The sequence below is a fragment of the Rana temporaria genome, chromosome 1 (assembly GCF_905171775.1).
Source record: "Rana temporaria chromosome 1, aRanTem1.1, whole genome shotgun sequence".
In the NCBI taxonomy this organism is placed as follows: Eukaryota; Metazoa; Chordata; class Amphibia; order Anura; family Ranidae; genus Rana; species Rana temporaria.
The window spans coordinates 57671132-57696521 of record NC_053489.1 but is presented as its reverse complement, the minus strand read 5'-3'; positions in this window follow the sequence as shown (position 1 = coordinate 57696521).

Below are 25390 nucleotides of genomic sequence, written 5' to 3'. Positions count from 1 at the left end.
TTATGCTGTTAATGAAAGAATGTGCAGTGATTAGACATGATAATTATAGGCCGGCGCCGACCTGTCTAGAATGGTTAGTAATTAGCCTTAGTGTGTGATTAGGGGGGTGGAGATCTCATTGTCCCTTTGAATACTGTCACATGGTTGTACTGTATATAAGACTGAGAAGAAACCATTAAAAGTAGTCTTCATTTGAAACAAGTACAGAGCTGCGTGTCTTGTCTTGATTCTGGGAAAATGGGATGCCTGCTGATTTGTCTGTGTGTCAGATGAGCTGTCGTGAATGTGATGGAAGGTCGTAAACGGTGGTGACCGTTACACATGCAATCAATAAAACAAGGATTGTACATAGAACAATATCGGTCCTCTGAAAAGTAGAAGCATGCATATGTACTCAGTACTTGGTTTGGGCCCCTTTTGCAGCAATTATTGCCTGAATGCGGCGTGGCATGGAAGCCATCAGCCTGTGGCACTGCTGAGGTGTTATGGAAGACTAGGATGCTTCAATAGCGGCCTTCAGCTCTTCTGTATTGTTCGGTCTCATGTCTCTCATCTTTCTCTTGGCAATGCCCCATAGATTCTCTATGGGGTTCCGGTCAGGCGAGTTTGCTGGCCAATCAAGCACAGTAATCCCACGGTCATTGAACCAGGTTTTGGTGCTTTTGGCAGTGTGGCCAGGTGCCAAGTCCTGCTGGAAAATTAAATCAGCATCCCCATTGAGCTTGTCTGTGGAAGGAAGCATGAAGTGCTCCAAAATCTCCTGGTAGACGGCTGTGGTGACCCTGGACTTAATGAAGCACAGTGGACCAACACCAGCAGATGACATGGCTCCCCAAATCAACACAGACTGTGGAAACTTCACACTGAACTTCAAGCATCTTGCAGTGTGTGCCTCTCCATTCTTCCTCCATACTTTGGCTCCTTGGTTTCCAAATGAGATGCAAAATTTGCTCTCATCACAAAAGAGGACTTTGGACCACTGAGCAACAGACCAGGTGTGTTTTTCTTTAGCCCAGGTAAGACGCTTCTGACATTGTTTGTTGTTCAGGAGTGGCTTGACAAGAGGAATCCGACATTTGAAGCCCATGTCCAGGATCCGTCTGTGTGGTGGCTCTTGATGCACTGACTCCAGCCTCTGTCCACACTTTTGAATGGCCTTTTCCTGACAATCCCCCCCAGGCTGCAGTGTCAGGAAAGGTTCCATCCGCTGTTGCTATTTATTACCTGGCTCGCAGTACTGCGTCTCACCACCAGGTGTCTCCTGACAGTTCCAAACTGTCAGGAGAATTTCTTCCTGCTGGTGTTATATCACCCTTGGGACGCAGTACTGGTCTCCACCAGAGGATGGACCCTGGCAGTATGGAGCATACGGCCCTTCCTGCGCTCAGGTGTGACCTGAACTTAATCACCACACCTTTATATACCCGGCGAGTGCAAGCATACCTCGCCCTGGTATCTTTCAACCATCTGGACCCTGAGCCTGCTATCTTGATCCTGAGCCTGCTCCTGATCCCTATCCCGAGCCCATTCTGGACCCATCCTTCCTGTTTACCTTGGATCCTGTTTTCCTTGGACTCCTGCCCCGCAGCCTGTCCATCCATCCTCTCCCTGCTCTGTTGTGTTCCCATCCTCACCCATCTGCTGATATTCCCTGGTATATGATCTCGGCCTGGCTTTGTTTACGATTAAAGTATCTCCCCTTGATTTGTATATACTATTTGCTGTTAATTGCGCACTGGTTGTTTTCACATGTTTGTCACCTTGTAAATAAACACCTTTTTATTTCACTTACATACAGTTTTTGGTCTTCTCTGTGTAGTCACACAGTCTGGTCTGCCAGCTTCTCTGACATGCGGTCATTCCTGCTGCTTGTGCACCTTTTTATTCCACACCTTTCCCTTCCACATAACCTTCTATTACTGTAATGTGCTTTGATACAGCACATTGGGAACATCCAACTTCTTTTGCAATTACCTTTTGAGGTTCGATGGTTTTCTGCACAACTGTCAGGTCAGCAGTCTTTCCCATGATTGTGATTCCTACTGAACCAGACCATTTAAAGGCTCAGGAACCCTTTGCAGGTGTTATGGCTTAATTAGCTGATTAGAGTGGGACACTTTGGGCCAGATTCACAGTGAGAGTACGCCGGCGTATCTACTGATACTCCGGCGTACTTTCAAATTCGCAGCTTCGTATCTTTAGTTTGAATCCTCAAACCAAGATACGACGGCTTCTGGCTTCGATCCGATAGGCGTACGTGCATAGCTTCTGAACCCTGCACAGCGCACTCCTGAACCCTGCGCAGCGTCCATTTGAAGTGCAAGAAAACTTGGAGACTGCTCAGACTGAACACTATGGTGGAGTGCAGATACAACCGGCCCTTTGAGGGCAACCAAACTGCTGCGGCCCCCGATGAATTTGAGTTTGCCACCCCTGCTCTACTGTATGGATTGTTTCCTCTATGGCAGATACCATTTTAAACCTTGCTATGGTAACCGGGCACCGGATGAAAAGAATGAGCCAGGAGTGCCGGCGGGGGATCCCAGAAGAAGAGGATCGGGGCTGTTTTGTGCAAAACCATTGTATAGACATGTTTGTTATTTTTATTTTAAATAAAAAACTAAGGTTTGCAATCACTTTAAGACATGCCAAAGAGAAACGGTTACCATAGAAAGAAATTTTCCCACAGAAAGGGGTTGTTTTCTTTTCAAATTGTAATGGAGTTATGTCATGTAGTTGATTTACACATAGAACATCCCTAGCACTTTTGCAAGTATAGTTCTCTCTGGTGAAAACAAAAATGATTCATATTATGCTGACAAACTGACAAAAAGGTAATAAAATAAGGTTTGAAGCTTAATACACGCTTATGTGAAAAACAAAATTACAATGATGATTTTCAGTTTGTAAAAATAGGTTTCCTTTATGCGGCAATATACTTCAATTACCTCAGTCACTGTTTATCTTAGGGCATTGTGAGGAACAATTGTACTGCTGCCAGAAAGCTTGTATCTCATTTATTGTTATGAATTTTCAAGCGTGCACACCTAATGTATAAGCCTAGTGTTATGACTGAATGCGTCCAGCCCCGTCTGTATATAGCAACCAGCTCCATAAACAGGAAACTTGTACCAACCCATCCCAAACAACCAAAATCCGATTAACTAATGAACAAGACAGTTTTTTCTTCTTGCTTCTTTGACAGGTATAAACCGATTTCACCCCTGCAACAAGGAAGTGTTCCACAAATATCTACAATACATTTTTAAAGGGATACAGATGTATTATGTACATATTTGCTTTATTTAACCACTAGTCGACCACCCCATAGCAGTTTTACTGCTACAGGGCGGCCGCGCCGCACAGGATTATGTATAATAAACATGATTCCGCCAGGGTCCTGTCGAAAAAATGCCCCCTATCAAAAAATGCCCGGCTGAAACTGCGCATGTGCCGTAATGCCGCGTACAGGCGGTCGTTTTTTGTGATGAAAAAAAACGACGTTTTAAAAAACGTCATTTAAAATGACCGTGTGTGGGCAAAACGTAGTTTTATGTCTTCAAAAAAAAGGACAAAAAAAAAATTCGAACATGCTTGAATTTGTTGTGTCGTTTTTCAAAACGTCGTTTTTTGTTTCACAGAAACGTGTGTAGCAAAAAACAACGTTTTTAAACCTGCGCATGCCCAGAAGCTAGTTATGAAGCGAGCTTCAATGGAAAAAAGTGGTGAAACGTAACCTCGCTTTGCTAGAGCATTGTGAAAAAAACGATGGTGTGTAGGCAACGTCGTTTTTGAAAAAGTTTCAAAAATGTTGTTTTATTTCATGATTTAAAACGTCGTTTTTTTTCATCACAAAAAACGACCATCTGTACGCGGCATTAGGATGACCACATTTCCAAACTACCATTCAGGGACACCGCCCTTCCCAAAATTCAGCTTGTGTTGTAACAAATCACAGCCCAGTGATTGGACACAAGAGGCAGGATTTATGATTTCTCCAATCACAAGCAGAGGGCGGGGACTGTGCTCCTCCAGGCATTCCCAGCCAGGACAAGTACTGTCAGTGAGTAAAGCAATGATGTGGCGGCCTTTTTTGGGGGCATTTATTTGGCTTGGGGGGTGGCTGTGTCAGCTTCATTCCAGGACATTGTATTGTCCTGGAATGAAGGTGCCCGGGACAGACCTGCAAAATGCGGGACTGTCCCGGGCAATTCGGGACATGTGGTCACCCTATGTGCGCAGAACGGACCCTCAGGACAGCTGAGTTTACAATCTCGCGTTGCCGATGCGCGTTCATGTAGGTGAGGGGCAGATAGTTACATGAAGGGGACGGCTATTTACATGATGGGCAGTGCTGGGGGCAGAATTTTTATTGATGGCCAAACAAATCTACTAAAGAAATCTTTATCTAATATAAAAAAAGACGCCCTTCAATCGACTAAACATGCCCCGCAAGCGTTCAAAATCAATAGCAGCTAAAGATTTATTTTGCAGATTTATTTGGCCATCAATACAAATTCCACCCCCAGCATCTCACCTGTTGCTGTTATATAGAGCTTACTACACTCCCAGCCGACTGTTCAAGTATGGTAGAAGACCAGATGATAAATGTCCCAGATGCCAAGATACTGGAGATCTCATGCATATGGTATGGAGATGTCCAAAGCTGTTTCGATATTGGGAGGTAGGGCTTAATACCGTGGGCGAGATATTCGGAATAACCCTGGAGATGGAGGCCGCACTATGTATATTGGGATATAGGAAGGAACGGGAGGAAAGGAAGAGCACCACAGTTGCAATTTTAAGATGCTTGTTCCAAGCCAGAAAAATTATAGCAATGAGATGCTAGTCGATGACACCCCCGGCAGTGAGAGACTGGATTAGTGTAGTAAATGAGACCATTTGTAAAGAAAGAGCAGTTTATACAAAAAGAGGTAACCTCAAGGAATTCAGGAGGTTGTGGAGGCCCTAGAATACATGAAGGTAAAAACCCTTGTGTCTTTACAACCACTTCAATAAAAAGTAACTTTCAAGGCGGTTCCTTCAAGCGGCTGACAGATGGAGAGAAGCGGGTACAGTTAGACCCTATGAAAACATCAGCTTTGACATGTAGACTGTAAGCCAATTTGACTGTTCTGTCAAAATGAGATATCTTGCTCAGTCTGGTAGTAGTCTGAACTAATAAGGCAAGTTGTAGGCAAAGGGCCAGATCCACGAAGCAGTTATGCTGGTGTATCTATTGATACGCTGCGTAACTGCTAGGTTGCTCCAGCGTATCTTTGTTTTGTATCCACAAAACAAGATACGCCTGAAGCTGGGCTAGATCCGACTGGCGTACGTCTTGGTACGCCGTCGGATCTAAGGTGCATATTTACGCTGGTCGCTAGGTGGCGCTTCCATCGATTTCCGCGTCGAGTATGCAAATTAGCTAGATACGCAAATCCACAAACGTACGTCCGGCCGGCGCATTTTTTTACGTCGTTTCCGTAAGGCTTTTTTCGGCGTAAAGTTACCCATGCTATATGAGGCGTACTCAATGTTAAGTATGGACGTCGTTCCCGCGTCGAATTTTGAAAATTTTACGCCATTTGCGTAAGTCGTTCGCAAATAGGGCTTTGCGTAGAATTACGTTCATGTCGAAAGCATTGGCTTGTTGCGGGTTAATTTGGAGCATGCGCACTGGGATACCCCCACAGACGGCGCATGCGCCGTTAAAAAAAACGTCATTTACGTCGGGTCAAGACATATTAACATAAAACACACCCCCATCTCATCCATTCGAATTGCGCGCCCTTACGCCGACAAAGTTACACTACGCCGACGTAACTTACGGCGCAAATTCTTTCAGGATACAGAAAATACGCTGCAAGTTACGGCGGCGTAGTGTATCAGAGATACGCTACGCCGGACGGAAAGATGCGCTGAGGTACATGGATCTGGCCCACGATGTTGATTTTTTTATACTGATTTTTGAAAAGTCTACAAAATGTTGATGTTTTTATACATGCTTAATTTTGTTAGTTTTATTTACTCAGCTGCATCTGTTAGACCCCTTTCACACTGAGGCAGTTTTCAGGCGTTTTAGCGCTAGAAATAGCCTCTAAAAAGCTCATGAAACTGCATCCCTTTCAGTGCAATGAGTACTTTCACACTGGGGCGGTGCACTTGCAGAACATTAGAAAAAGTCCTGCAAGCAGCATCTGGGGCGGGTTGGGAGCGCTATAAATATCGCTCCTAAAACACACCTGCCTATTGAAATTAATGGGCAGCGCTTCCAAAGCACCTTAAAAGCGCATAAAAACTGGACTTTTTCCTTCTTAAAAAAAGTGCTACAAAAACACTGCAAAAAACGGTCGGAGCTTTAGCAGCGCTGCAGTGTGAAAGGGGTCTTATATGGCTTTTGATTCACAGGGAAAATCTAATAAGTCTAATATTTTCCATTTACTTTTTAAAGCTGCTACTTTTCCCTGGGACTTCAAAAGGTGTGATCAGTGACGCTGTTACGAGAAAAATTGCGGCGTTGAAATATCACCTGAAGGTAAACATCAGGAACCTCATCAGAATACCACAAATACACTTTTATGTCATTAATGTCATTTACCACAGTTAACACCACCTTCTATTCTGTGTGTTGTAGTTTTTGTATATTTACATGATAATAAAGTTGTGTGTATTGTACTGTGTTATTGTTTTTTTCCCCATTTGCTGGTTTTATAGGCCTACAATATATAAAATACAATATATAAATGCACAGCATTTCAGAATGTAATAGGAATGTATTTTTTTTTATTTTGCATTCAGAAGAAAATTTACATTTATATTTAAAATATATTAAAAAAAAAACATTCTTAATATATTTTTCCCAAATATATTGACATATATTTGAAATACTACAATTTTGCCCATATTCAATATATTTCAAAAATATATTGACATATATTTGTGAATATAATTTGAAATATATTTTGAAATGCAAATATATTCATTAATGCATGTTAAATGTACTTATGTATGCATTTAGCAATATATTTTTGCAGCCATAAATATATTGCAAAGTGCATTTTGGAATGCATTGTGAATGTATTCAGAAATATATGAAAATAAAGTGAAAAAGAACTACAGCGCTACTAACAAATAATCTCAAAGAAACCACACAAAAATAACTAAATAATACAGCAGCAATCAAAAAACGGTGAACTAAACCAAATGATAAATGAATAAATACTGATGCGCTCGTATTAACTCATGTGCAATGTGAATCGTACATATACAATCAAGCAAAAAACCTAGTGAAAAAACTCTTAATATATATGTGGGTAGATCATGAAAAAAGTCCTGATGATTGAATCAGTCAGTCTGCAGTGATCCTTCCCTGATTGCCAAGCTCTCACTTCAATGTGATCAGGTTACAACAACCTCCAGCAGCGATCAGATGTTTCCAGTTTCATTCAGTCACATGCAAAAGAGGAGGAAAGGAAACATAGCGCAATATTGTACCATATAGATGTGGATAAAGGTTGCACTTAGTGCACTCACGTATCCTCGCTTATAATATAGACAGGGTATGTTCCCGCTCAGTTTAAGTGGACTCCTCACTCGGAATATTGTATATGGTACAATATTGCGCTTTGTTTCCTTTCCTCCTCTTTTGCATGTGACTGAATGAAACTGGAAACATCTGATCGCTGCTGCTATATACTTATATACATTTTTTTTTTCAAATCGCAATACGCGTATATTGATTAGTTTGCGCAAAAGTTATAGCGTCTACAAGGAGTTATGGCATTTTTTTCCTTACCAGTAATGGTGGCAATCTGCGATTTTTAGCGGGACTGAGACATTGCAGCAGACAGATCGGACACTTTTGACACCATTGACATTTATACAGCAATCAGTGCTATAAAAATGCACTTACTGTGTAAAATGTCACTGGCAGGGAAGGGGTTAACACTAGGGGGCGATCAAGGGGTTAAATGTGTTCCCTCATGTGTGTTTCTAACTGTGGGGGCAGTGTAGTGACTGGAGGAGGAGACAGATCACTGTTCCTAATTAGTAGGAACAGATGATCTGTCTCTCCTCTCCTGTCAGAATGGGGATTTGTGTGTTTACACACACAGAAATCCCCATTCTGGCTCTCGTGCCCGCGATCGCGTGTGGCCGCCAGACATCGCGCCTGCCGGCCACGCGCATCGGGTTCCCCACCGTCAGGGTTTCCAACCGCCAGTAAATTTACTGAGAGTTTGTAAATCTGTGTTTTTTTACAACTGTCAGTAAATATCAGGGGCTGATAATTTCATGCTGTGTTGACTTTTTAAGTATAAATCAAGCAAATTACTTTGTTATAGGTATTGTCAGTGTTTCATATCATATTTATACTGTTAAAATATTCACTGTGTTCGTTTTCAATAGAAATTTTGTAAGTTCTCAGGTTGCCAGTAAAAAAGTGCTCCGCCAGTACATTTTCCATGTTTAATCAGTAAAAAATGCTGCGGGAGGTTGGCAACCCTGCCCGCCGTGCAGCAGGTGTGCACGCTCCTGCTATGGCTCTTAAAGGAGGCGATGTACAGGTACGACGATTCACACAGGAGAGTCCACCTGACGCTGTAAATGTACGCGAGCCGGCCAGTAAGTGGTTAAGTCAGTGAGTGAATATGAGAGAAATTTTGCAGATGGCAAAACTAATTTTGCTAAACTTCTCTCATTCTCATTAATGGGGTATCACAAGTATGCTTCACCTTGTTGGTGAAAAAAGATTTGAAAAGATCTCGAGCACGTGGTCGGGATCCACCCATGGTTTAGAGCCAGCCCCTCCTGCCCCCTCCACAACCCAGCGCTCCAGTGAGTTCTGGAGGGGAGAGCAGAGAGCTGCTGACTGACAGGGGCAGTTCTCTGCTCACAGCAGAGGAGAAAACTGAGCGATCAGCAGTCTTTGATCGCTCAGTTCTCACCACAGAGCCGGTGCGGGACAAATGTAGCATCGACTTGATGTAGCATCCACCTATGCTGTATAGGTTTTTTTTCTCCAAATAACATACTGTACTTCTCTTTTAAGTGGAATATCCTTGAATAAAAATCTACTCTTTGTTCTCTCCTTTATTAGTGAGTGTGTTTTGGGGGGTTGTGTATAATTTAGGGTAGTTAATTTTATTTTATGTATTTTGATCATTACTTGCATAGTCACTTTAATTTATAATTTTACCTATTCTGCTGTCTCTTTTTTTATTTCTGTGCAAAAAATAAATAAAATTATGAAGCTAATGAGTAATACTAAACAGGTCCCAGGTAGTTGAAAGCTGCTTTTGTTCCCCCCTAGGCCATATAAAGCAGGCTGCACCCTTAGAAACCTATTAATTCTAATCATTTAGTCAAAATGGTAATATTTTGCCAACATATTTTGCCAACATTTTCCCAATTTGAAGTCTCCTCACCCACTGCAATTTTAACACATTTATTTATTTAAAGGGCATGTGTTTTCCTCTTGAGACTGAAATTTTAGTTGTTTATGGGAAAAAAACTACTTTGCTTGTCTGCAATAAAGCAATGGAATACTAATTGGACCCAGTGCAGACACTGCAGAGATCAATATGCTGTCTGATTCTATAAATTTGAAAATTTGAAGATTGTTTCTTTGTATTTGAAAAGTCAAAAGATTTGGGGTACTTTTACACTGACAGCACCCGCCGTTAGCACTAAAGCGCCACTTGTTTTAGCGGGGCTTTAGTGCTGTTTTAGCTGCGCTTTTGCAGCGTTTTTCAGCCGCTAGCGCAGTGGTTTTTGCCCCCCAAAAAAGTAAAAAATGTCTGTTTTGCAGCTCTTTCAAATTGCTTTTATGGCGCTTTGGAAGCACTGCCAGTTCATTGCAATGGGCACGGCATTTTGGGAGCGCTATATACAACGCTCTCGACCCGCCCCAAAGATGCTACTTGCAGGAATTTTCGTAATGTCCCGCAAGCACACCGCCCGAATGTGAAACGTCACACTGGAATGAATGGGAGGCGTTTTTCAGGTGCTTAGCAGAGGCTATTTCTAGCGCTAAAGCGCCTGAAAACTGCCCCAGTGTGAAAGGGGTCTTGGAATGACTCACAAGTAAAGCCTTTTGCAAAGCTAATGTGTAGGCTTCTTTAAAATTTGAGGACAGGTGTAGAAAATAAGTTTGCTGAATTACAAAAACATGATATTATTGAACCGGTTGAACAATCCAACCCCTGAGTAATTCCCTTAGTTGTTAAATCAAAGGGATGTTATATGTGAGCATATGTGTGTGCATGGGGTGTGCCAGGTGTGCCTGGGAACACCCTAATCACTGCGTGCTGTGCCGAGTCACCCTATAGCCTGTGCTCCCCCCCCCCCCCCGTGTTGCACTCCCAGAATGGAGAGTGGGGGAAGGGGTTAGTAAATACCATATTTGCCAGTGTATAAGGCGACCGGGCATATAAGACGACCCCCTAATTTTACAGTTTTTTAAGATTTTTTGCCTGTACTCACCGTATAAGACGACCCTTCTTCTGAGGCTTCCGACGCTTCATATTTCTTCCTTCTGGAGCCATATTCTTCTTCATTCTTGCTGGAGTTGGAGCCAATCACGGTGAGCGATGTATTCTATTAATGAATACAAAGCCTGCTTGGATTGGCAGAGGCTGTACCATCATCTGCCTGTGCCTCTCTGACTCTCAAAGCCAATCCAAGCAGGCTACTGTATGTAGCCTGCTCGGATTGGCAGAGGTTGTTACTCCAATCCGAGCAAGCCCTGTATTCATTTGAATAAATCGCTCACCGGGATTGGCTAAACGGTATATACTGTATGTAGCCGAAGATACATACAGTATTACTGCACATCCAGCAGGCATCCGAGCAGCTGACCCGGCGTATAAGACGACCCCTGCTTTTAAGCCAGTTTTTTTAAGTGTACAAGGTAGTCTTATACGCCAGCAAATACAGTATGTCATATACAGGCCCCTTCCTTTTCTAAATGATCACAGTAAACATGCTCACTCACTGTGTTCATTCATAACTGAAGCATAGTAAATGATGTTTATTATGCCTCAGCCTGTGAATGAACTGGAAGCCGCTCAGCACAGAACACCTCCCATTCATTCACTGTCCAGTGCAGCTGAGGCTGCAGAGAAAGACATGTGTGTTTGAGCTTTGGGGTGCACACCTATGTATGGGGGTCTGTGCAGACATGAGATGTGTTAATAAGGGATGAGGGGAGTGATTTAGGAGAAACTGATTTTGCTGCAGATTTATTGATTTTTACAGGGAGGAAAATCTTAACTTTGTTTATTAGTTTGCTACAGACAATTTTGCACATTTAATTTTGCACTGTATTTAGGGTATTTTATTTCATTTGTACTATTTTTTTCTTTTGTATTTGTATATGGCTATTTTTCTACTGCTGCTTTATATTTTTTATGGAACTTCTTTAGCTGTTCGTGGTTCATGTTCCATGAAAAAAAGAACATAAAATAATGTGGCCAATGACATGGGTTTGGTTCAAGGCGGGTTCAGTGAACATTACTGATGGTTAGGTGCCAAATCTGAAATTTAAACCTTGGGGAACATGTACTAAAGAAAGAAAAAAAATAAAAATCTTGGCAACCGCCAACAGAACATTTACGTCATTACTTTGACATAGGGGCCCAGATTCACGTAGAATCACGGTGGCGTAACGTATCGTTGATACGTTACACCGCCGCAAGTTTTCATCGCAAGTGCCTGATTCACAAAAGACTTGCGAGAAAACTTACGCTGTCGGCCTCCGGCGTAAGCCCGCGTAATTCAAAGGGGCGTGTGCCATTTAAATTATCTCAAAAATATTCCGATTGCACACCTTCCGGCAAAATGGCCAAGTAGTAAAAGGGTGCTGAAACGATCACCGGCTGGGAACCGGAAAGCAAATCATATATATATATACTCGCCAGCACACCAGGAATCATAACGTCCAAAGATTTAATGCATATCTATTATGTCAAAAAGAGCAACGTTTCGAGGCCACGCAGGACCTCTTCGTCAGGCAAAAAGATACAAATACAATAAAGCAAACAAATATATAAGAAGCTGTCACCAATGAAAATCTTTGAAAAATAAAACCCACCCACCCCAAACACCTCCTCCCTCTACCCACCCATCCAATCAGGAGTCTACATTAGGTATGTTATGCAAGCACCTATTAGTGATCAGTTAATCACAAACAGGCATGAGCAAAGAGTCACATGGGGTACATACCCCCAGCTGTGTTCACGATCAAAACAGTGATCGCATAGCTGCTCAGTTGTACATTGCCAGAAAAAATGTATAAATCCCCTACCTGCAAAAGGAGCTATCCATGTACCCCTCCGCTGTGTCATCGATCATAATCCCGATCGCACAGCTGATACCACGTGTGCTGTCCTGTGGTATCCCTCAGCCAGTGTCAGTCTGCAAAATTGTGGTCAGCGTCGTTGTGCGGCCGCCGCCGCCATAGAAACAATGACGTCGGCGCGTCATACGTCTGCTCAGCCAATCAGCTTCGACCAATGTGACAGTGAGGCTTGGAAAGCAAGCCTACGTCACATGTTACAAGGGGCCAACGAGAGCGCAGTTTAACAGTTCAGGTCTATGTGACAGCGAGGCTTGAAAAGCAAGTCCCTGTCGCATGGTAGCAGGGGTCAAGGAGAGCGCAGCCTGACAATTCAGGCTAATGTGACAGCACGACTTGTAAAACAAGCCGCTGTGATATGGTTCAATGGGAGGTACTAGAGAGGAAGCGTGCTATATTCACCCAGGATAAGATAATAAGTGAAGAAAAGAAGAAACTTTTTAAAAAAGTAAAATGACTAATAATAAGCACCAATACAGAACCAAACACCTACATAGATAGACAAAAAAAGAAGAAAAAAAGGAGAAAAAGAATAAAGAAAAAAAAAAAGAAAGAAAAAAAGTAAAATTAAACAATAATAAACAACTAGAAAAAATGTAAGAAATAAAGAATATAAATAAAACTAAAAATAAAAATAGATGTAAATTAACATAAATAAACATAAATAGAAAAAAATAAAAATAAATATAAATAAATATAAATAAAAATAAAAATAAATATAAAAAATGAAAATAAATATAAAAAATAATAAAAATAAAAATAAATAAAAATAAAAATAAAAATAAATAAATGCAAATAAAAATAAAAATAAAAATAGAAAAATAAAGATAAATAAAAATAAATATAAAACAAAAATAAAACAAAAATAAAAATAAAAATAAATAAAACAAAACAAGGCAGAAATCAAAAAACAAAACAAAGTGAAATTACTGAAACAGAAGAAAAGAAAAAGCAAAAGAAAATACCAAAAAACAAAAAGGTAAGAAAGCACCAGGGTGAACAGACTATTAAAAAAGTGTAAGATATGACATGTAGACACAATACAGAGGGCTAACGGTCCGGGTGAGAACACCAACAGACAAATGGTCACTCAAAAACGAGCCATATCGATGTAGATCCTATATCAAACCTGCCTAAAGGTCTAAGTTGATAGGGTCATCGTCCATACATAGTCAAATGTAAAAATGTCTACAATGTCAACCATGAAAAAAGAAAACAAAATACAGTTAAAAGAAGCCCACGGGGGCTTGAAAAAAACCGATGGTATAAAAAATACCATATGGGATGTCATTTCTAATATACAATGGCAAGATAAGATCAGAGAATAACTTTAAATAAATACGATGGCGCAAGAATAATATGCGATTGAAGAAGAACACTAGATAGATAAGCCCAATCAAAGGCCATAAGGCATTGCATAGGGGAGCTTAATGGAAGTCACAGCGATTTTACTTTTTTTTTTTTTTTTTCTTTATTCTTTTTCTCCTTTTTTTCTTCTTTTTTTGTCTATCTATGTAGGTGTTTGGTTCTGTATTGGTGCTTATTATTAGTCATTTTACTTTTTTAAAAAGTTTCTTCTTTTCTTCACTTATTATCTTATCCTGGGTGAATATAGCACGCTTCCTCTCTAGTACCTCCCATTGAACCATATCACAGCGGCTTGTTTTACAAGTCGCGCTGTCACATTAACCTGAATTGTCAGGCTGCGCTCTCCTTGACCCCTGCTACCATGCGACAGGGACTTGCTTTTCAAGCCTCGCTGTCACATAGACCTGAACTGTTAAACTGCGCTCTCGTTGGCCCCTTGTAACATGTGACGTAGGCTTGCTTTCCAAGCCTCACTGTCACATTGGTCGAAGCTGATTGGCTGAGCAGACGTATGACGCGCCGACGTCATTGTTTCTATGGCGACGGCGGCCGCACAACGACGCTGACCACAATTTTGCAGACTGACACTGGCTGAGGGATACCACAGGACAGCACACGTGGTATCAGCTGTGCGATCGGGATTATGATCGATGACACAGCGGAGGGGTACATGGATAGCTCCTTTTGCAGGTAGGGGATTTATACATTTTTTCTGGCAATGTACAACTGAGCAGCTATGCGATCACTGTTTTGATCGTGAACACAGCTGGGGGTATGTACCCCATGTGACTCTTTGCTCATGCCTGTTTGTGATTAACTGATCACTAATAGGTGCTTGCATAACATACCTAATGTAGACTCCTGATTGGATGGGTGGGTAGAGGGAGGAGGTGTTTGGGGTGGGTGGGTTTTATTTTTCAAAGATTTTCATTGGTGACAGCTTCTTATATATTTGTTTGCTTTATTGTATTTGTATCTTTTTGCCTGGCGAAGAGGTCCTGCGTGGCCTCGAAACGTTGCTCTTTTTGACATAATAGATATGCATTAAATCTTTGGACGTTATGATTCCTGGTGTGCTGGCGAGTATATATATATATGCCATTTAAATTAGGCGCGCTCCCACGCCGGACCTACTGTGCATGCTCCCTTTTGAATTTCCCGCCATGCTTTGCGCGAAGTGACGTAATTTTTTCGAACGCGACGTGCGTAGCGTACTTCCGTATTCCCCTACGCAAGAAGGAAACATTTTTACATTTCGACGCGGGAACGACGCCCATACTTTATACAGCACATACGTGTGCTGTGTAAAGTTAGGGCACCAAAAACGATGACTAACTTTGCGGCGGGAAACTAGACTAGCAGCGACGTAGCGAACGCGAAAAACCGTCGTGGATCGCCGTAACTACTAATTTGCATACCCGACGCTGGTTTACGACGCAAACTCCCCCCAGCGGCGGCCGCGGTATTGCATCCTAAGATCCGACAGTGTAAAACAATTACACCTGTCGGATCTAAGGGCTATCTATGAATCAGTTGCATAGATACTCTGAGAGATACGACGGAGTATCTGAGATACTCCGTCGTATCTCTGCTGTGAATCTGGCCCTAAATACCTTTGTTATGGCAGCAGTTAGCTGCCGTAGCCTTGGTATTATTTTGTACTGTGGGCAGTTCTGGGTCTGATAAAAGTGGTCCCAGCAGATGATTTGCCACCAGCAAGAGGCAGCAGGAGAGATGCCCCCCCCCCCCCGCTGCTTCCCGGTTATCTCCAAGCTTACCGGACCCTTACCGGACACACGCCCGCATATGTAAACGGTGTTCAAACCTCAATTGTTAGAGTGAGAGTAATAATTCTACCCAGAGCTTTTTTTCTCAGAAAATAGGTGCAGGAACTCAACCACGACTCGTTCAGATTTAACAAACAGTAGAAGGGTCTTAAAGGGGCATTAAATACCAGAATTGCATTACATACAGAGTGCAGAGTTCAGGGGGTTACAAAGTTGTCACTTGTAAACAAAGAAACCAGACTTTTGTGTTTACAAGTGATTGTGGTGAGCAGGCACCAAAGGGTCTGAGCCAAAGGTGGTGGAACTGAGTTCCCCCAAGTTCCCCCTGAAAAAAAGCCCTGATTCTACCAAATTTTTAAAGCGTTGCCTATTGAGATATTTTAGTACAGAAGTTTGTCGCCATTCCACGAGCTTGCACAATTTTAAAGCATGACATAATAGGTATCTATTTTTCGGTGTATATAAAAAAAATTGGGCTAACTTTAGTGTTTTTTTTTATTATTCATTAACTGCTTGCCGACCAGCCGCCGCAGTTATAAGGCAGCAGGGCGGCTCTGCTGGGCGAGATCATGTAGCTATACGTCACCTCGCCGAGCAGCCAATAGAGGCGCGCGTCTCGGGAGGTGCGAACACGCGCCCCTCGCTCGCCCCTGACGCACTGATCGCTATAAAAATGCCAATGGTCCCAAAAATGTGTCAAAAGTGTCCGAAGTGTCCGCCATAATGTCGCAGTACCGATAAAAATCGCTGATCGCCACCATTACTAGTAAAAGTAAAGTAAAATAAAAAATATTAAGAAAAATACCATAAAACTATCCCCTATTTTGTAAACGCTATAACTTTTGCGCAAACCAATCAATAAACGCTTATTGCGATTTTTTTTACGAAAACTGAGGAAAAATATATTTTTTTTATATGTTTTTGGGGGATATTTATTATAGCAAAAAGTAAAAAATTTTTTTTTTTTTTCAAAATTGTCGCTCTATTTTTGTTTATAGCGCAAAAACTAAAAAAAGGTGATCAAATACCACCAAAAGAAAGCTTTATTTGTGGGGGAAAAAACAGGATGCCAATTTTGTTTGGGAGCCACGTCACACGACCGCGCAATCGTCAGTTAAAGCCACGCAGTGCCGAATCGCAAAAAGTGGCCTGGTCTTTGACCAGCAATATGGTCTGGGGGTTGAGTGGTTAAAGTGTATTTTTTACCCAAAAATTGCATTTGAAAGACCACTGCACAATTACAGTGTGACATAAAATATGGCACAAGTCACCATGTTATGCTTTAGGATCTCTGCTTATATATATATATATTATACAGGTGAAACTTGAAAAATTTGAATATCGTGCAAAAGTTCATTTATTTCACTAATGCAACTTAAAAGGTGAAACTAATATATGAGATAGACTCATCACTCATTACATGCAAAGCAAGATAGTTCAAGTCGTGATTTGTCATAATTGTGATGATTATGGCTTACAGCTCATGAAAACCCCAAATCCACAATCTCAGAAAATTAGAATATTACATGCAATCAATAAAACAAGGATTGTACACAGAACAATATCGGACCTCTGAAAAGTAGAAGCATGCATATGTACTCAGTACTTGATGTGGGCCCCTTTTGCAGCAATTACTGCCTCAATGCTGCGTGGCATGGAAGCTATCAGCCCGTGGCACTACTGAGGTGTTACGGAAGACCAGGATGCTTCAATAGCGGCCTTCAGCTCTTCTGCATTGTTCGGTCTCATGTCTCTCATCTTTCTCATCTTGCTGGCCAATCAAGCACAGTAATCCCACGGTCATTGAACCAGGTTTTGGTGCTTTTGGCAATGTGGGCAGGTGCCAAGTCCATCCCTATAGAGCTCATCTGTGGAAGGAAGCATGAAGTTCTCCAAAATCTCCTGGTAGACGGCTGCGTTGACCCTGGATTTAATAAATCACAGTGGACCAACACCAGCAGATGACATGGCTCTCCAAATCAACACAGACTGTGGAAACTTCACACTGGACTTCAAGCATCTTGCAGTGTGTGCCTCTCCATTCTTCCTCCATACTCTGGGTCCTTGGTTTCCAAATGAGATGCAAAATTTGCTCTCATCAGAAAAGAGGAGTTTGGACCACTGAGTAACAGACCAAGTGTGTTTTTCTTTAGCCCAGGTAAGACGCTTCTGACGTTGTTTGACATTTGAAGCCCATGTCCAGGATCCGTCTGTGTGTGGTGGCTCTTGATGCACTGACTCCAGCCTCAGTTCACCTTCAGCCTTTTCATGACAATCCTCTCCAGGCGGCTGTCATGCCTGCTGCTTGTGCACCTTTTTTTCTTTCACACTTTTCCCTTCCACATAACTTTCTATTAATGTGCTTTGATACAGCACTTTGGGAACATCCAACTTCTTTTGCAATTACCTTATGAGGCTTTCCCTTCCTTATGGAGGGTGTCATTGATGGTTTTCTGCACAACTGTCAGATCAGCAGTCTTTCCCATGATTGTGATTTCTACTGAACCAGATAGAGAGACCATTTAAAGGCTTAATTAGCTGATTAGAGTGGGACAATTTGAGCCTAGAATATTGCACCTTTTCACAATATTCAAATTTTCAGAAAATTGTGGATTTGGGGTTTTCATGAGCTGTAAGCCATAAACATCACAATTATGACAAATCATGGCTTGAACTATCTTGCTTTGCATGTAATGAGTCTATCTCATATATTAGTTTCACCTTTCAAGTTGCATTAGTGAAATAAATGAACTTTTGCACGATATTCAAATTTTTCGAGTTTCACCTGTATATAGTTTGGGGGTTCTAAGTAATTTTCTAGCAACAAATACAAATTTAAACTTGTAAACAAAAAGTTCCAAAAAAGACCTGGTCAGCAAATTGGTAATAATGCCTAAAATGTAAGTTCACCCTTTCCAACTGATCAAATCAGAGCGCATTTGATTTGATAAATCAGAATCACTCTGATCTACCCCAGAAGGCCATAGGAAAGAAGAGGAAGAAGAGCAAGGTTTTCAAATTATTGGACTGTTGCACTGGCTACATAGGCAGTAAAGGAAGGTGCAGCGGTGAGATCGGGGGGGTGGGAAGGGTGTATGGTGTTAGTTTAACTTTTTCCAGATTGATGTTAATGGGGGGTCCCCACACATAAAAATAAAAATACATGCCAGGGCTGGGTCTGATTTGGATGTCAAGGGTTACTCCTACTCATTTATTTTAAAAAGTATATATATATATATATATATATATATATATATATATATATATATATATATATATATATATATATATATATATATAGCAAAAAGAAAACTTTTTATCAAGTCTTTTATTCAAAAATTAAAAAAAAAACATATAAAGGAAGAAAATAAATCTGACCGAGACATCTGATCCTGTTGCTACATTTGCCATGAATGATAACTAAATATACAAAAAGGTTGCATATTTAGTCAATGCCATTGCCAAAAAATGACTACGTGGACATTTTTGGGCAATGATGTCAGCCACTATTCCTGCCCCATTGTTTAGATGGCAGGGGATTTCTGGCCAGCATATGAATAGGGCCAGTTGACATCATTGGTTGCTAAGGGCACATCGGGTGCCATTAGCAGCAGAAGAAGGAAGCTGTCATATATAATAGCAGTAGAAAACTGATACTATATATGACTTTCAGCTCCTGCCAAATCAGCTTAAAATCCAGAGTTTGGATAAACACCTGAACAAGCAAAGTTCAATCCAAACTGAGAACTCATACCTACCTACCCCTAAAGTTTATTAACATGTGCATCAACAACTAGCGAATGGTCAAGAGGTCCCTTTGAATACATCATACAATACGTGGAAACATTAAAAAAATAGCAAGATAGGGCCCGTTATCGCCACTTATATTTGCTTTGGCCATTGAGCCCCTGGCTATTGCTATCCTTAGACATCCGGATATAGTGGGCTACAACAAAACCGCCTCTATGTATAAATTCTGTATGTATGCAGATGATGTACTTTTATTTCTTACTAATCCCCTGATTTCCTTACCTAATCTTATTGACACTCTGGCCTTTTTTGCCGAGGTCTCTGGCCTCTCGTTTAATGTGGCCAAGTCTGTGGCCCTCCCGGTGGGCTTCCCCCCTGCCGAGCTGGAGAATCTCAAGCACTCGTTCCAGTTTATGTGGGCTAAATCTAGCATCTCCTATTTGGGGGTGAAACTCTCAGGAGATTTCGGTCAACTCTTTACCGTTAACTACCCCCCTCTTATTGCTCACTTGAAGCAACTCCTTAAGACGTGGTCCCCTCATAGAATCTCATTTTTGGGTAGGATTACGGCCATTAAGTTGACAATCTTGCCCAAGCTCCTTTACCTTTTTAGGGCCCTCCCCCTGTCGATTTCGAAGACTTTCCTCCTAAAGCTGCAGGCCCACCTGAACAGATTCGTTTGGAATGGCAGACCTCCTAGGTTTTCTAGAGCGGTGCTTTATCGACCATACAGGTCTGGTGGTCTGGGTGTTCCACAAATCTGGTTATACTTTTTAGCTAGCAGATTCTCACAATTAGCTCAGTGGAACATCAGAGATTCTAGGGTTCCTTGGATTTCTTTTGAGCAGGACTCCATACGCCCTTACTATCTGCCTGGGCTATTATGGTCCTCAAGATCTTATACCTCTGTTTTGTTACGAAAGAACATAATTGTTGCCCAGGAGCTGAAGCTGTGGCAAAAGTTTGGCCGCCGATTGGCTCTCAGATCGAGGTTCTCTCCTGGGGCCTCATTTTTGGGGGACCCCAGATTCCCAGCAGGTTTTGATGCTCCTGCTCGTTTTGGGTGGTGCACGAGTGGTGGTCTGGTATCTCTGACGCACTTTTTGCACGAGGGCAGATTTGTCTCTTTTTCTCAGCTTCGTACACTGAAGGATGTTCCCTTGGGGGAATACTACAGGTATTTGCAGGTCCGCCATTTTTTTCAGATGCACTATGCTGACGTCCCCTCTGATTCTAACACGGTTTTTGAAACTCTTTGTAAGGAAGGCAGAAGGGCTTGATCTCGACGCTGTATAAATCTATTGAGGAGGGCAGGAATGGCTCCATTTTGAAACACATGACACAATGGGAGCAGGAGTTGGGCCTCAATTATGAATTTAGGGATTGAGATGCTAACTGACAGAACCTGAGGAAATGCACTATTTCCCTTTCTATTAGGGAAACTGCTAATAAATTATTCACCCGTTGGTATCTTACTCCTCTAAGATTGAGCAAAATCTTCCCCCAAAGTTCTCCCTTATGCTTTCGGGGCTGCCCCCTTCAGGGTTCTTTTCTGCACCTGTTTTGGGAATGTGAGAAGCTGCAACCCACATGGAGGGAGATTCTGGATTTGATGGATAAGTTGGCGGGGAGGCGCATGGCTCTGACACACACTCACTGTCTGCTATTTGAGAGAATTACAGATATTCCAAAACCCCTTATGAAGCTGTTTCACACTAATTGTATAGCTGTTCATTGGAAGTTGCTCTTCATTGGAAGTCTAGCACAGTCCCCCTCGCGCAGGTTATGGCGAGGGTAGACCAAATAATGTTAACGGAAAAAATTTACCATACACTTCGAGATACTATTCCAATTTACGATGCTAAATGGAATCCTTGGTTTCTGCTACGTTTAACTGATTGACCTAAGATTTTTTTATTTATTTTATTTTATTTTTTTGTTCCCTCTGTTTTTCTTTTTTATCTGCTTTGTTTGTTTAGTGTTGCTCTCATATTTATACATGATTGTTTTCTGTCATGGACTTTGGGCATTTGACTGACTTTGTGCATGATACAGTAACTGTTACACCTTGATCATTTTGTTGCATGTCTATTCAAATTTGCACTTTTTCATTGGTTGTACTCACAGACTGCCTTATCTGTACACATGCTGAAAACTTTCTTATTTCCAATAAAAACCTTTAGTAATAAAAAAAAATAGCATGATAGGAGAGTATACTTCAGTACTAGAACACTTAATAAAAGAGAAACACTCAACTCTGAACAATAAAAAGTACTAATTTAAAACTGCTAAAATAAAATTTAAAGGGGTTGTAAAGGTTTGTTTTTTTTATTTTCTAAATAGGTTCCTTTAAGCTAGTGTATTGTTGGTTCACTTACCTTTTCCTTCAATTTCTCTTCTAAATGTTTTTTTTTCTTTGTTTTCTTTGTCTGAATTTCTAACTTCCTGTTCCTCCTCAGTAAGCTGTTCAGTAAGCTATTCTGGCTGACTAAACACTGCTCGGATGATGGTGGCAAGCTTACTGAGGAGAAACAGGAAGTGAGAAATTCAGACAAAGAAAAAAACATTTAGAAGGAAAATCGAAGGGAAAGGTAAGTGAACCAACAATGCACTAGCTTAAAGGAACCTATTTAGAAAATAAAAAATGAACCTTTACAACCCCTTTAAGGTACTCATTTTGAGAATAGTAAAATTAATTGAACTTCCCCAAATTTTTGTTGATATAATCCATATGCGTTTAGACTTTTTTTCCCAAATTTTGAGAGATCACAAACCATTGTAGGGCTCCTACTTTCATCACTTGCAATCTTTTGTCCAGGGAAAAAAACAACTGCGACCCATAAAGGCAGAGACGGACTTTCAAGATTATTCCAATGTTCAGCCCCAGATCACACAATGGCAGAGGAATATGTTTTTGCTTTAATGCTGCTAATGCAGTTGCTCATTTTACTGATTTTAATTGTTGTAAAAACGCGCAAAGAGAATCGCGGAATGCCCGTCGCCCAAGAGAAATACAGAAGCTTCTTTTGGGAGATGGAAGTCCCGCGATTCTATTTAACAGTTTTTACGGCGATTGTCCCTCCATTACGCGGAGATGTGAACAGAGCCTTAAAGATAGGCAGCCATCAAGGAACATTAATCCTTCTAACACAAAAATAGTAACTACAAAATCAACAACAGCTAAGCAGACAATTAGGCCCATTACGTAAATAGTGTATATGCCCTCCCATTGCTACGCATTCAAAAGCTAAAAAAGAAGGAATATTAATAAATTGTCTTGAAGGGCTACACTGGTCAAAGGTTTTTTGGCATCCCAGATATTTGCTGTGGTTCCACTCACTGGGTGCTACTATAGTAGTGGCATAGTGGCTGGTAGAACCACAGGCCCGGATTCAGAAAGCACTTACGCCGACGTATCTCGATATACGCCGCGTAAGTGTAAATTTGCGCCGTCGTATCTGTGCGCCGTACCCACAGAACTAGATACACCTGAAAATCAGCTTCTTCCAAACAAACGTAACTTTCCTACGTCGGCGTATTGTGGGCGCATATTTACGCTGGCGCATCTTGGTGAGTAATGGCTTTCTGAATACAGTACATGCCTCTCCCTCCTGCGGCCTGTGTGAGCACGAGGGGAGGGAAGGGTCGCAACATGGCGACTCAGACGGACTTCCCTGATGCTGCATCTCTATCGGAAGATGCCTTGCCGCAGCCCAGCTTTGTGGTGGATATTATGGCTGCGATTGCCACTTGCCAAGCGACGCTAACAACTAAGCTTGAGGCTGTGCAGCTTGAAATGGGTCTTATGCGGCAGGACGTTGACAAGCTCCGGTCCCGGGTTACGGAGGCGGGAGGATCGGGTGGGCGCGGTGGAGGACACTGTAGCCGAGCTCTCCTCTGCTATTCGGGCCATACAGCACAAAGTCAAGGCCCTGGAATACAAAGTCGACGACGCCGAGAACCGGAACCGCAGAAATAACCTCCGGATCATAGGCCTGGCGGAATGAGTGGAGGGCCAGAACTCGGCGGTGTTTGTGGAGGATCTTCTGCGGAACCTTCTGCCTGACACCAATTTTTCCCCCTACTATGCCGTTGAGAGGGCCCATAGAGTCCCGCCGAAGCCGAATCCTGTGGGGGGACCGCCCCGCACCTTTATTCTCCGCTTTTTGAAATTTCGGGGCCGGGACGAAGTGCTTAGAGCGGCGCGTCTGAAGGGGGAATTACGATACCAAAATTTTCCCGGACTACTCGATTGAGACCCAGAAGCTGCGGAAGTCCTTTGACCAAGTGAAGGCATTGCTGCGAGCTCGTGCTATTCGTTATAGTATGCTGTTCCCCACGCGGCTCCGAGTACAGGACAGGGAGACGACCAGGTTTTTTACTTCTCCTCGTGAAGCTTCTGCCTAGATCGATACCCTGCCGCTGCACCGCTGATGTGACAGAGGTGCCCCTTGATGTTGGGACGGTAACTCTTCTCTTTTTGGGTCTGGCCAGTGTTTTTAGGCTACCCCTTTGGCTATCCTGACTCACATGATGTTACTGATGTGCTCTGTTGGTTCACCGGAACCCCTGTGCTGCATATCATCGGATTTCCATTGGCCTTCCAGGTACTGTAACGTTTAAGTTTTGTGCCCATGCTTGCAGGCGAAATTGACTGATCACCACCTGTTGCTTTTGTGGTGCCCCTTTCAATCTTCAATATCCTGGTATTACATCAGAGTGACTTTGACATTGTTACTCACGCTTATGTACTTTCTGTAAGCCATGGTGAATATGCATGTTTGAGGGTACTTTCCCTTCTGCTGTTATGTGGTGGCCCGCATCTCCAGTGTTGGACCGGCATCCCAGGACCTGTGTGCAGTTTCCTCCAGTCCACAGCCTCTACTTCATTGACTTGAGTTAGCAGACCAGTTGTCTGCAGTTCGGAGTTGATGCTCTCCATGTTTGGGATGGGGTTGCGGGGTGGGGGGGGGTCGTTTTGTTACACCAGCTGCGGTTGCGGCTTTTCAGGGGTTCTGTTTTAATTTTTTTTATTATGCTCTGCTTACACTTTTTGTTTTTCAGGTATTATGACCGGTGTTTTGGGGGGAGGGGAGCTGCCCTATGGGTATTCGTACCTTACCAACTGTCATTGTGCTATCGAGATCACTATTCACTGTCTCCCAATGGCTCAGCTAAAAATGGTGTCCTGGAACACCCGGGGACTTAATTCGGCAGTTAAGAGGTCTCTGGTGTTTCAGTTTCTAAGAAAACTGCTCCGGGGGGCGTGGCCGGACGCTGATGGCAATGGATGCTCTCTGAGGGAGCTCCGTCCTAGCTGAACTGAATCCGAAGCCATCCGGTACCGAGGATCGGGAATTTAAACTTCTAACCCTTCCATCCTGACTCGGGGAATCTCCCTGCACAGCCCCATACCATTATTGTGCCTTTTGATGGTCTGCCGGCGGTGTAAATCAGTCCGTGACAGAGTTCAATTGCAGACGTCCCGCCGCCATCTTGGGGCCTATGAAGCCTTGATCACAGCCGTGCTCAAGTGAGGTAAAAACGGCAGAAAAAGACACAATCATAGTGTCATCCTCCTCATATGTGTAGCGATCTACGTGGTGGCCCAGAGACATAAGCCTGAGCGGCGATTTGAAGCGGTTATTAGGTCCGGGAGCAGATCTTTAACCTGGAGACCTGCCGCCATTTTGGGGCCCAGTAAACATTATACCCCTCGATCTAAAGTACTGTGACAGCGGGCTAAACGAACACAGCTTCCGATCGTTATGTGGATTGAAAGCTAAAACTGTGACAGTGATCCTTACACCCTGTGGGGTGTCAAATTATCACCTCAGAACTGGATGAAATACCTTGGAAAGATTTTATAACTAAACTGCAGAGGTGACACCACCATCTTGTAGACTGTAAGTATATTACCACAGAATTCATAAGCAATTCAACTGCGGAGGTGACACCGCCATCTTGTGGCCTGCAAGTTTATTAACACAGACTTGATATATATTTAAACTGCGGAGGCAACGCCGCCATCTTGTGGCCTACAAGTATATTACCACAGATTTAAAAAAAAAAAAAGTGTAACTGCTTTTCTGAGGCGAAAACTGCTGAAATTAAACACTTTTCTCTT